This window comes from Phalacrocorax carbo, chromosome 25 (assembly GCF_963921805.1).
Source record: "Phalacrocorax carbo chromosome 25, bPhaCar2.1, whole genome shotgun sequence".
Taxonomy (NCBI): Eukaryota; Metazoa; Chordata; class Aves; order Suliformes; family Phalacrocoracidae; genus Phalacrocorax; species Phalacrocorax carbo.
The window spans coordinates 2790635-2802366 of record NC_087537.1 but is presented as its reverse complement, the minus strand read 5'-3'; positions in this window follow the sequence as shown (position 1 = coordinate 2802366).

Genomic DNA, 11732 nt, shown 5'->3' with positions numbered 1-11732 from the left:
AAAGATCACTTCAGGGACCTGCCTCTGTCTCCAGCTACCCTGTTTAACACCTCCAAATATTCCTATTTATGAACTAACATCTGGGTCAGTCCACGTAGCATAGTTTGAAAGCCATTAAGACAGATGCCTGCATTTCATTAAGCAAGATTTGATAAGGTGGGTAGGGTTACAGGGCAAGATTACTATGGGAATTCAGTGAGTTTAAACCTTCACTCCAGTTAATAAAATCAAACAATACATCATAAAAGTGTCTGGAAATTGGCTCAATAATTGAAATAGAACTGTGTGATGGATGGAGATTTATGGATGTTAATGCAGAAGCAGGGCTATGTTAGAACATCATATCCGAGCCTTCTCTGAACCCAGACCCTCAAGCCCAAATCAGCCTTTTGTGCTGGTTTTAGGTTCTTTTCCAGAATGAAGAGAACCTCACAGAATGGCTGGTCCGGTTTTAATCTGAAATGTCACTGAGCTGTCCATGAAATCTCAGGACCATCAAGTCTAATGATGTGATTGATGTTTACACAGAGCTCTGTGAACTGGCTTTAAGCTCAGCTGCGGCAGCCTGGATCTCCGTGCAGGTGAGCCAACGGTGTAAGGCTGGTTTTGCAGCCTGTACCAGAGCCAGCACTACGTTGCTGTCTGTATTCCTGCGCACGGGTGTCTGACACATGCTGCCATCACCGCCTTCCCCAGCAGTGTAACATACGGTGTCATTATTATACTGAATAATAAAATCAAGGTTAAATTTAGCCATTAGCCACCCAGCATTTTTTAATCTCTCATCTTCATCCTCAACTGAAATATTCAAGGAGCTCTCATGTCATGTCCTTCATGTCCACCAAGATTCTTCTCCAGGATTCTTCTCTCCTTCCTCAAGCCACTGCTTCTCAGATCATGTGGACTTTTGTCCTAAATCTTTGCGCTCTCTCAGGAGCAGAGAGGGAGCTCTCCCTCCTCCAGAGAGCTATGGATCCTCCCTCAACTCCATCCTTCTCCCTCAGCCGTGATGGCAGCCCTTGGTCCTAGCTGTTTATAGGAAGTGTCCCCTCTGCAGCCTTAATGAAGTGTGTGGCAGTCCTCCTCATTAAGACTCAGTGTTGTCAATAAAAGAGTCATTAAAGTAGTTTGATGAGGATTGGGAGAAAGAGAAGAGGTGCTACAACACATCTACAGGGCAGAGGGCAGCTCCATCACACATTGTAACCAAACAGCAAGGGATCAATATCACCTTTGCATTAAACTGAATCCCATCCGTCAGCCTGAGGAAGTGCAGCCTCCACAGGAGCTCCGCTCCCTGCTCATTTCTGACTTCCTATCCTTCTAATCCTTCCCTTTACAGAGTGTCCTTCCTTTCCTGATGCTGGCCAGCTTTTGCCAGAGGCTGTGGACTTGCTGTCACAGAGCTGTGTCCTGCCTGGGATTCCAGTGGTGTTACCCATTCCCCACATCCAGCTTCAGGATCGCAAGCTTTCTGAGAACATACCGTTGGGAGATGCCTCCTCCATGGTGCGGCCTCCCAGACCACCTCCTCCCCACTGATCCCTGCGGGTACTCCCAGAGACAGACCTCCGTGCCACACGCCACCTCCACAAGGGAGATGTGGGAGTGGATGGACCAGTGGGGTCCGTTCCCCCTGGAGGGGAGAGGATGCTTGTGCCATATGGAGAGGAAATGTGTGCCCAGCCTTCACTGGCTCATGTGCATAGGATTGCAGTGAGGGGCCATGCGTCGAGCACAGACGAATCTGGACTCTGGGCTTAGGCCTGGGCCTGAACCTGAGCTTGACATACAGTCGTGTCGCACAGGAAGAATGAAGCAGGGGAGGAAACCTGCGCCTCTTCGCTCCTGGGTTAAGACTCGGAGCTTCCTTCCTCCCTCTCAGCTAAGAACTGCTCTGACTCTGCCCTTCCATTTCTGGGGTGCCGTGCACAGAGCGCTACAGCTGACAACAGCAACATGGACCTTGGTAGCCCGAACACTAGCCCAGGCACCACCACTCTTGTTTATTTTCCCAGGGTCTTCTCCTGAGATACTTCATCTGTACTTCTATACTCCAACTTGTCCAGTCAGACTATACACTCTTTCAGGGGTTTACGTGTGCTAGTGAAGCATATCAGTGGGGTCCTCCTGTAACTTGCGTGTTGGTGTGATGAAAAACAGTGACTATACATTCACAGATCCTCTAATAAATACATCTCAGCACACCTGCTTGCTTCTGAGAAACCTTCACAGCAAAGAAAATGCAGCATGTCTGCAAGGTAAATGAACCCAGAGTCTGGCAGTCTAAGCCAGGAGCAAGGTCCAGTCATTTAGTTTCGCTTTGAGACCAGATCTGTTTACCATAACTCAGAGCTACTGACATATTTTTGTTTCTCTTTGGCTTCAGAAACTGATGAACAGTAACCTGCGAGCCCTCGAGAAGCAGAGGTGCAGAATCGAATTACGAAGACAACCGAAGACCACTTAGCCTTAAAAAATGAAAGAGGCTTTATGAATATTGTAACCAACCTTTAACTGAATGACTTAGTCACATGAAAAGATACATGAGCTGTTGGACAATGAAAATGACATAAGCGTGTAAACTCTGGGATTACAGCAGAGCATTAGCATGGCATAGCTGATTAGTAAACCAGGAGACATTATTCAAGCAGTCAGGTGCATTACCAGATTGGAAAGTTGCCTTTTTTCTGAGTTGTCGGTCACTGTCAGAGGCAGCAAATGACACCCAGTGGCCCAACAATTTGCCCTGGAATGGCAGGAGCTGTGTTACAGAAATGGATGGACTAGCATCTGCTCTGAAAAAGCACGAATTAGAGTCTGCTCTGAATTGGCAGGAGCTACGGTACCGGGAAGGGAGGACAAAAGGGCAAGTTAGTGCACTATCCAGGGATATTGAGCAAGATGAATAACGGGGCTGGAAATGTACTTTCAGGGCTACAGCACCAGACTAGGCGAACAAATAACCTGATCCAGTTTAATGAAGCCTGTGATCCTCCAGCTCCTTTGTGGAGCGGGCGTCCCAGGGTCAGCGTGTGCCCGCACGAGCATGCACACATCCTTATCTTATCTAATTACTAGAAGTTTCAGATTAATTTCAGTGCAGCTGCTTGAAAGGGCTGTTATCAGCCAGGGCTTTGTGGTTTAACCTTGTTACCCTTTTGTTGTTAACCTTTCCGACTGGCAGCGGTGGGAAGGCTGAGATCCTGACGTGCCGGAGGAGCAGGGAGGGGGCAGACGGGAACTGGCGAGTCTGCACCCCCCCCCACCCGGTTTTTGTGCATTCAGCTCCGCTCCAGGCTGTGCGACAGGACAGCTGGCTGCTTACCTCCACTGACAGGCACTGGTACCCAGCCACACAGAGCAGCCCGTAACAGGGACACGTCTCCTGCCAACCTCTCCAGATCCTTTGATATTTCCGACAGCGCAGTAAAGGACTCTGGCTCTCACATTTTACCTTGCATCGCTCAGCTCCTCTAAGGCTGCCCTGCTTTGTTTCCATAGCTACACCCAATCGCATCTGGCTTCCTGTGAAATTGGATTTCAAAGCAAGACAAGCCTTCAAAGGAATTTGTCCATTTAACAGAATATCATTAGGAGAGAGCCTGTCTGCTGAACTTGGGACCTAAAATGATTAAGGTGGAGCTTTTATCATGTAGGGAGGCAGCTTTACATCTAGAGCCCAAAAGCCTTGATGCTGCATAACAAGGATGCAGTGGAAGTTGCCAGTCACTGCCAGGCTCCCCCATCTCCTTCCCAGCTGACCACTAAACTGAATTTGTAACCTATTCACACATTCAAAAATGAAAGTGGCAAGGGAAAAGGCAAGGAAGAAAAGGTAATTTGCCTGGGACTCAGTCTGCCTGGCTCTATCTGCAGCTGCACAAGGTTGAGTGGAAGGCTTGGCTTGATGCTGAGGCTTCGGGTGACAGCACCTATGCCTCCATGGCAGCTGAGGCTCTGTGCCTCAGTATTCCTCAGTAAAATGGATTTAATAATAACAACAGCTGCTGCACCATCAGCCTGGTCTTAACAAAATCTTCCTGTAGGGCATGAGGGGAACATTGGAGGTGCTGGGTCCTGTCTGCAGCTGCCAGGACCACGGGATGGATGTGTGGCCCGAGAGCAGCCAGGGTGCAGCCGTGCCAGCCTCCACACAAGGTGCTATTTTCAATGCTCTATGATAACCTCAAGATCTGTAGCGAAAGACCAAAAATCACAACTGCGATATATCTCAGAAGTTGAGCAGAAAAGATCTAGAGCTTTACTGATGCTGTAAACACTGTGACAGCAGGACATTTTTTGGGTGAAGTCCCCCATATGCTCTTAAGCAGTGATCACACCCAAGGCAGCAAAGGAAGGCAAAGCCACACAAAAACACACCTGCAAAACAAGTCACTGCTAGTTTGACACAAGGGAAAACGTCTTCAAGACCCTAAATGTGATAAATCGGTTTAACTCTTGGACAAGACTCAGCGACCAGGAATCTTCTAGTTCATGCTGTAAAACACTGTGCTTTCGGGCTACTATGTGAGCTACAGAAATGCAGAGAACATGTGAGATGACCCTTTTCTTTGCAGTTGCATGAACATTTCTTCCTCTGAGATTTGCATTGATCAGGTTTTATTGATCTTTCTGGGATATCTGAAGGCAGTTTCTTCCATCTAAGGGACCTAGTTCATTCCTTTATAAACTTATTTCTAACGTTAGTCAGTCTCAGCAAGCGGCTGCTTTTTATTTGTAGTCTGTAATGAACTGACCAGGATTTCTACACAGAAGTGTTTAAATATTTATCCCTAAACACCTGTAGGTGAGAACACATACACAAATCCATCTACCATACACATCCACCTACAAGCGCTACCATTTCTTGCATACAGTCAGAACCACTCCAATGTGCCAGGAGCCGCAGGCAGCTAACAGAGATTCCTGTTTTGCTCCCACAGGAGACTCAATTTTCTAAATCCTGACTCATGAAACCCTACCTGACTAGGAGGTGTAATGGAGAAGACTACTGTGATGTATACGCTTTCTAGCAAGACAATCTTCCATGTGAGGCCCTCTGAACTGCAGCAACGTTTCCTGCCCCTGGGGAGGAACAACCCCCCGCACCAGCACAGGCTGGGGGCTGAACTACTGGAGAGCGGCTCTGCTGGGAAGGCCCTGGGGGTGCTGGGGGGCAGCGAGGTGACCCTGAGCCAGCACCGGGCCCTTGGGGCCAAGGGGGCCAGCGGTGCCCTGGGGGGCATGGAAAGGAGCGTGGGCAGCAGGGCGAGGGGGGTTCTCCTCCCCCTCTGCTCTGCCCCAGTGAGGCCACATCTGGAGTGCTGCGGCCAGTTCTGGGCCCCCCAGTTCAGGAAGGACAGGGAACTGCTGGAGCAAGCCCAGCGCAGAGCTGCCGAGATGGTCAGGGGCTGGAGCATCTCCCTGGTGAGGAAAGGCTGAGAGACCTGGGTCTGTTCAGCCTGGAGAAGAGAAGGCTGAGGGGGGATCTCATCAATGCCTATAAATATCTGAAGGGCGGGTGTCAGGGGGATGGGGCCGGGCTCTTTCCAGCGGTGCCCAACGCCAGGCCAAGGGGCCACGGGCACAAGCTGGAACACGGGAAGTTCCCCCTGAACATGAGGACAAACCCCTTCCCTGTGCGGGTGCCAGAGCAGGGGCACAGGCTGCCCAGAGAGGCTGTGGGGTCCCTTCCCTGGAGACATTCACCCCCCGCCTGGACGCGGCCCTGTGCCCCTGCTCTGGGGGTGCCTGCTCACGGAGGGGGTGGGACGGGGTGAGCTCCAGGGGGCCCTTCCAACCCCCGCCAGTCTGGGAGTCTGTGATTCCTGTGCTTTAAGACCTCTGCATCCCCTGAAGAGCAATTTCTTGTACATGTTGTCCTAAAATCAAGAAGACACGGCAGCAGTGTTGCCAGTGAGGGCGAGCCCATGCGGCGGAGCGCGAGGTAGAGGGGGAAGGACAGAAACTGAGTGAACTTACTCAGAGAAAGCAACCTGTAAGGTCTGGACTGGCAATGTCAGACGTGAAGTCTGTCGCCAGTTTGTTCTGAAATTACACGTGCGTGCGGAGCACAGCTGAGGAGCAAATCAGAAATTGTAGTGTGTTTCTTTTCCCAGATCCGGAGGAATTGAGCTTCCCTAAGCAGGAAAGAAGACACAGAGTTTTTTCTTCTTTGCCACTAAACCGCCAAATGGCAGCTGCCGGTTCAGCATTACCATGCAGAGAGACTCCACGCACGAAACAGTGCAGTGTTACTTCTCTGGTAAATCAGCTGCGTATCCTAAACTTGTTCACGGTCACAGTACCTTCACTTCTCCTTTAAATCCATCCCTTCTTGACAAGTGTTATGTATATGTGAGTTATCGAGGTGTTGTGCCCATGCATAAAGGTGCATATTTCAACCATAAAGTCCCAAAAGAGCCTTGCAGCTGCTTTGGGTGTTTCCCCTTTCGCTCCACTGCCTACGGCGGAGACAACGCACTAGAATTGCGGGCACACACCCAAAACCAAAAACACAAAGCACTCCCCTTCATCTTATACCCGTCCTTTATCTGATTTATATCAATCAACTAAAAGCCTAACAGACTCTTTTCCCTTGTTTCTCCCATGTCTCAGAAAGTGGGTCACAAAGCATATTATCAGCCGATAGCATACGGAGAAGCACCTCTCACGTATTTCCACCATTCCCATACCTGAGCCTTTGCCAGCATAGCTTTTATATCACATATGTGAGATAAGCCTGAGACACGCAGATTGCCTTGACTGAACCAAGCAAGAAGCTTGGGGCAAATCTGGAATCTGTTCCAGGTTTCCTTTATCCAAGGCCTGCCGCCAAACAACTAAACCTTTATTCCCTCCAGGTGATGCACCCAGAGAGCTGTAAGAGTCTGATTCTGCAATTATTTGGAAATATGCTCGGCCTGACGACACAGCGTTGGCCCTCTGAAGCCAGCGGGATGGTAGCGAAGAGTTCGTGTGTCTCGGCCTTTGCAGGCTGCAAGCCCAATGCACGCGTCTTTTCCCCTTTTCCCCCGCAGATTTTGCTTTGCCAGCTTGTGATAATTACTGTGGCAGGCTGGCTTGCCCGGAGCAGGATAGCAAAGCAGCACGAGAAGCAGTTTTGGGAGACCTCCTTGGAGAGTCCAGAGTGGCCCTGCCTCATCCCATTATGATCCGGCTTAATATAGAGCCCTGGCTCTCCGCTGTCAGGAGCTGCGTTGTGCCCCTGCTGAAAGCAGCCAGCGCTAACTCCTGTGAAGCTGCGTGCTTTTGTATTCGTGGCCAACGCAGCCGCGCTGCCCCCTTTTTTGCCATCTCCAACATTTGCTACGTTGGGAAAACATAATTTTCCCAGGCACAAAGTACCAGGAAACTAAAAGTGGTAAGCACGTTCAGAGTAACCTTTTCTATGTGCTATTTTAATAAATATTTGTTTGATATCAGGATATTGCAAAGTAAGGACTGGATCCTGTACACTTAACCTATGGGAAGTCTTAAACTGGTCTTTGGAATCATCGATGAGCTTCATTTAAAGATGACTATCTTTGGATTTGTCAATATTAAGCCTAAAATTTGGGAATGAAAGAATGAAAATTAGTACTGCTATCCTCATAGTCAGCTTGTGCTAACTCATTGATATAGAAGGGGAGCAGATGCAGGGCTGTGGGTTAATCTAATGCAATGCCATTTTTGTTTTGTAGAGTGCAGTTTGCATTTATTGCCTGTCATAAAACAAGTTAAAGTGCGCAACCCTGTTATTTCTCTGGGCAAGACATAGAAATATGAATGGCTATTACAATCTAGCCCCCTTCCTATGCAGGATGCAGGAAGAGGGGAAGTTTTATTGCACAACAGCCCAGTACCATTCTATTCCCCTGTGCATTAGAGGAGAGAGCCTGCCTTTGCCTGGAACAGCTCCAGTCCCCAGCTCCTGTTGTGCTAGGAACAAGCACAGGAGGTTAAATCAATGACCACAGGACCTCACGGAGCTCCTGGCTCGGCTCTGCTAGCAGGTGCACAGAGTTGTGTGATAACGAAGGAGGTGCCTTCCGAACTGCCCCCTGAGTGAAATGCAGAGCCTGGGGTCAGCTGTGCTGCTGTTGGGGTGGGGTTTGGTGTTTCTGCAGCTTGGTGGCTGGAGCTCTGGCTCTCAGGAGTACGGAGGTGCTCAGGGTCCAGGGGAACTTCATCCTGGTTGCCTGCGAGAAGGTAGGTTGAGCTGGCTGGGGCTGCAAGAGGAGGAGGAGGCATCTGAGCAGGGCCCAGCAGTTCCTCCTACCTTTTTTGGGGTGTCCCCGCCCTCCCTGCTTCCTTCATCCCTGCCTCTGAGGGACAGGAGCAGTAGCAGCAGGTCTGGCTCTTGTGCAAAGGAGGTGGTGGGCATCATGATCCCTGAGGAGATTCAGAGGCTCCTGGAAGGTAACCATGAATTCCTCCTTGCTCCCTTTCTGCTTTGTGAGGGAAATCTGCTGTGGTTGCATGGGAAGAAGCTGAAAAGCTTTTTGCACCTCATTGTGCTGAGCCAGAAGGAGGAGTGGAAGGATTGTGGGAGCTACTTCTTCTCTAAGGCTGATGGCTTTGGGGTCCCCAGGTTATGCATGCCTTCCCCCCGTCCCTAACCCCGGTGAGGGTGTAGGGGATGTGGCTGCCTGTCCTGGTGTTTTTAGGGCTGCCCTCGTTGCTCAGGAGCTGGCAGGTGGGTCCATGCCTGTGTCGGGGTGGGGAAGCTCCCTGGTGGCCTCAGGCTGTGCGTAAGGGGAAGAGGGTGTAAGCAAGATCGCGGGGTGTCTCCTCGCATGGCTAAAAGATGTCCCCAGCGAGTGCTTTCAGTTAAGGGCTTGAGGGGCTCCCTGACGAGCATCACTAGGGTGAGCCGAGGGAGCAGGTACAAAGGGTAAGAGAAGCCTGTGTGCTACGGTGAGCCCTCAGCAGGCGTTTGTTGTGGCTGTGACAGTACTCTCTCCTGTCTAAGACGTTGTGCAAGTGTTGGGTGTCGCACTGCGGATGCAGCGAGCGAGCTCGGTGGGGGTGCATCCTTCAACCCCATTGAAAACGGGGGTACAGCTGAGAGAACGGTGCTGGCTTCAAGGCCTGCTTCTGCTTGATAATTTGAATGTGACCTCCGGAGGTGTCAGCATCTGAGTGAATGAGAGCAGACGGCGTTTACTTCTGCGTGTGCGTAAAGTGGCGGGTGGGAGGCTTCCGAAGTTGTTTTAGCCTGGATTTCTTCGCAGACTTGAACTGTTGCACCTCCACTTGTCAAAGTGGTGGGTCAGCCAAGCAGCAACCATGCTAACCTAGCTAAATATGCCTCACAAACGAGTGCTGCAGGACCTTTGCAACCATCGCTGACCGCGTGGTGCAGTAGGCAAAGGCTTGGCGACAGAAGCGCTGGGCAGAGGCGACCACATTATAACCTCTCCGTAAGTTAAACTTCAGCAGCGGCATTGCAGGCCGGAGCAACGGCGTTACCCATCGCGGAACAACGCGTGCGCGCGTTAGCGACGCGTCCTGCTGTCGCAGATGTGGGTGGGTGGTGGGGAAGGAGTCGTTAGCATCTTGCCGCTCGGAGCGGTTGCGTTCGGGGCTGGCCCCGGCTGCTGCAAGGCTTTGTGACCTTTAGTTTCCTGTTGTGATGGCTCCTGGCAGCACCTTCCCCTCTGAGACGTCGGATAACTTCCAGTCCTGGGATCTGTCAGTCTTAGAGAGAGAGTGTGCAGCCTCCAAGCCCATCAAAGCTCTCTTCCAAATGCTTTGTGTCTTCCCCCAGATGTAGGTATAAATTTTCCCCTCTGTTTTTTAATCGCGGGGGCTTCGCTGAAGTTCACCCTTTCACATTTTTGATGTGCAGCACTTTATTGTTCAGCGCTGACACTTCTGTAAACAACTCATTTCTGCACCTGCCACCTTCCTTTAACTTAGATTATTTTCTTGTTAGCTGACTGTTTTTAATTGAAGGCTTCAGATCTCCTTCTAAAGCACAGCCTTTGTTTGCTGACAGGTATAGCAGGCTATGAATGGAGATTAATTGCATGTCACATACCTCTGTATCAAACTTGCTGCGTCTTAACAATCTATACGGTCTTGAGGCCTTCCAGTGGCTTAGGAGGTTTGTAGCTCTGCAGGCTGGAAATGAAGGAGCTTAAGCTACTACAGCGTTTGCAAACTGCGTTTCCGTAAGAATCCTTGTATTTAAAATAAAAAATACAAATGGAGGAGGAAACGTGTACTGATGTACGGGCAATAACATCTGCTTCCTTGTATTAAAGTCTGGTCTGGAGCGCAGGGCTGTTTACACGATGCACAGAGGCTGGCAGTCGATGGCTTCCTAATAACAGTTGGGTCGTTATCACGTAACACATCTCTGAGGTTGCAGTGGTTGAAAGCCAACACAATATGGCTATTCTCTCTACACTGCAACCCTGCCACGCTTACGAACGCTTGCTATTTTCTGTTCGGGAGTAGATGTGGTTGCAGCAATTATATTATTTGACGTTGCACCTTGCAAATAGGCAATCCAAGTTCTCATTAATGCTGTGGTGTCGGTTAGTTGCACAGGGTTTCACTTTTGGCTCCGTCAGGTCCCTTTTAAAACTACTTTTGCTTAAGGGTATTTCACGTTTGTTTAGCGCAAATGCCTTCTGAAGGCTGAAGCAGTGGTTCTAAAAAATGTGATATATCTCTGACAAACCCAGGGCTTCTCTTTGCGTTTGTAGCGGCAAAGGCAGGCTGGCAGTCTGATTATCTTCCCCTTGCCTGCCTTGCTTGATCCTCTTCACTTCAGATGGTAGGTCTGGAAAGCCATTTTCTTGCTGGAGTTTTGGGCAACAGGGGGGACAGAGCAGGTGCTGCGCTGGGAGGCTGTGACTGCACCTGCACAGCCTAACAAAGCTGGTGCCTGCTAATTGCAAGGCAGGCAGCCTCCGCGCTGGTCTAGAAATAAACAATAAAATGCTCTGCTCTGTGAGGGCTAATAAGCCACGGCCAGCACTGACACAGAATCATGAGTAGCTCCGGAATTTAAATATCGTGGAATTTGGGGCTGAGACTTGAAGGCTGTTCTCCGCTCCCCGTTGCATAGGGGAGAACGTCCCATTCTGTCCGTTGCAGGAGGATGGATGAAGATTGCTTCAGGCCTCAAGGTTTTTTCTGACTCAGCCCCACAAAAGCTGAAAAATGTTGTTTCACAGTCAAACCATCCGTTCCTGAGCTTGCAGAAAAGTCAAGAAACACCGTGTGCGATAGTTCAACAGCTTTTATTTTGACAAGTGGGACAGGGGGTGACACAACTAGCCTTCCAAATCCCTGGCTGTCTTGGGACGCACCTTGGAAATATAAATGTTGTCTCATGGAAGCTCAAGGTATCTGCGCTCTCTGTGTTGATAGGTGTCCTAAACCTATTTTTAAACTATTTTTTCCCCCATCCATCTGGGGTGATAAACTGCAGGAAGGATCGTGTGAAGCATCAAACAAGCATCGGAGCCGACTGGTTGGCTCAGCAGTATCCCGCGCGGCTCAAACACCGTCATTCGGTGGGACTAGTTCCTATGTGTGTGGAGTGTAGGAAAAGAGCAAAAAAAAAGAGAAGTGAATGTGTGTATGTGCCTGGAGAGAATGCACATGGCATCTTAATACCTTTCAGCTCTGCTCATGGAGTGCTGATTAACTCCTGGAATTTAGTGCTGCCATTAAAAGGTTATTTACTACCTGCACTTCAGTGGTTGTGA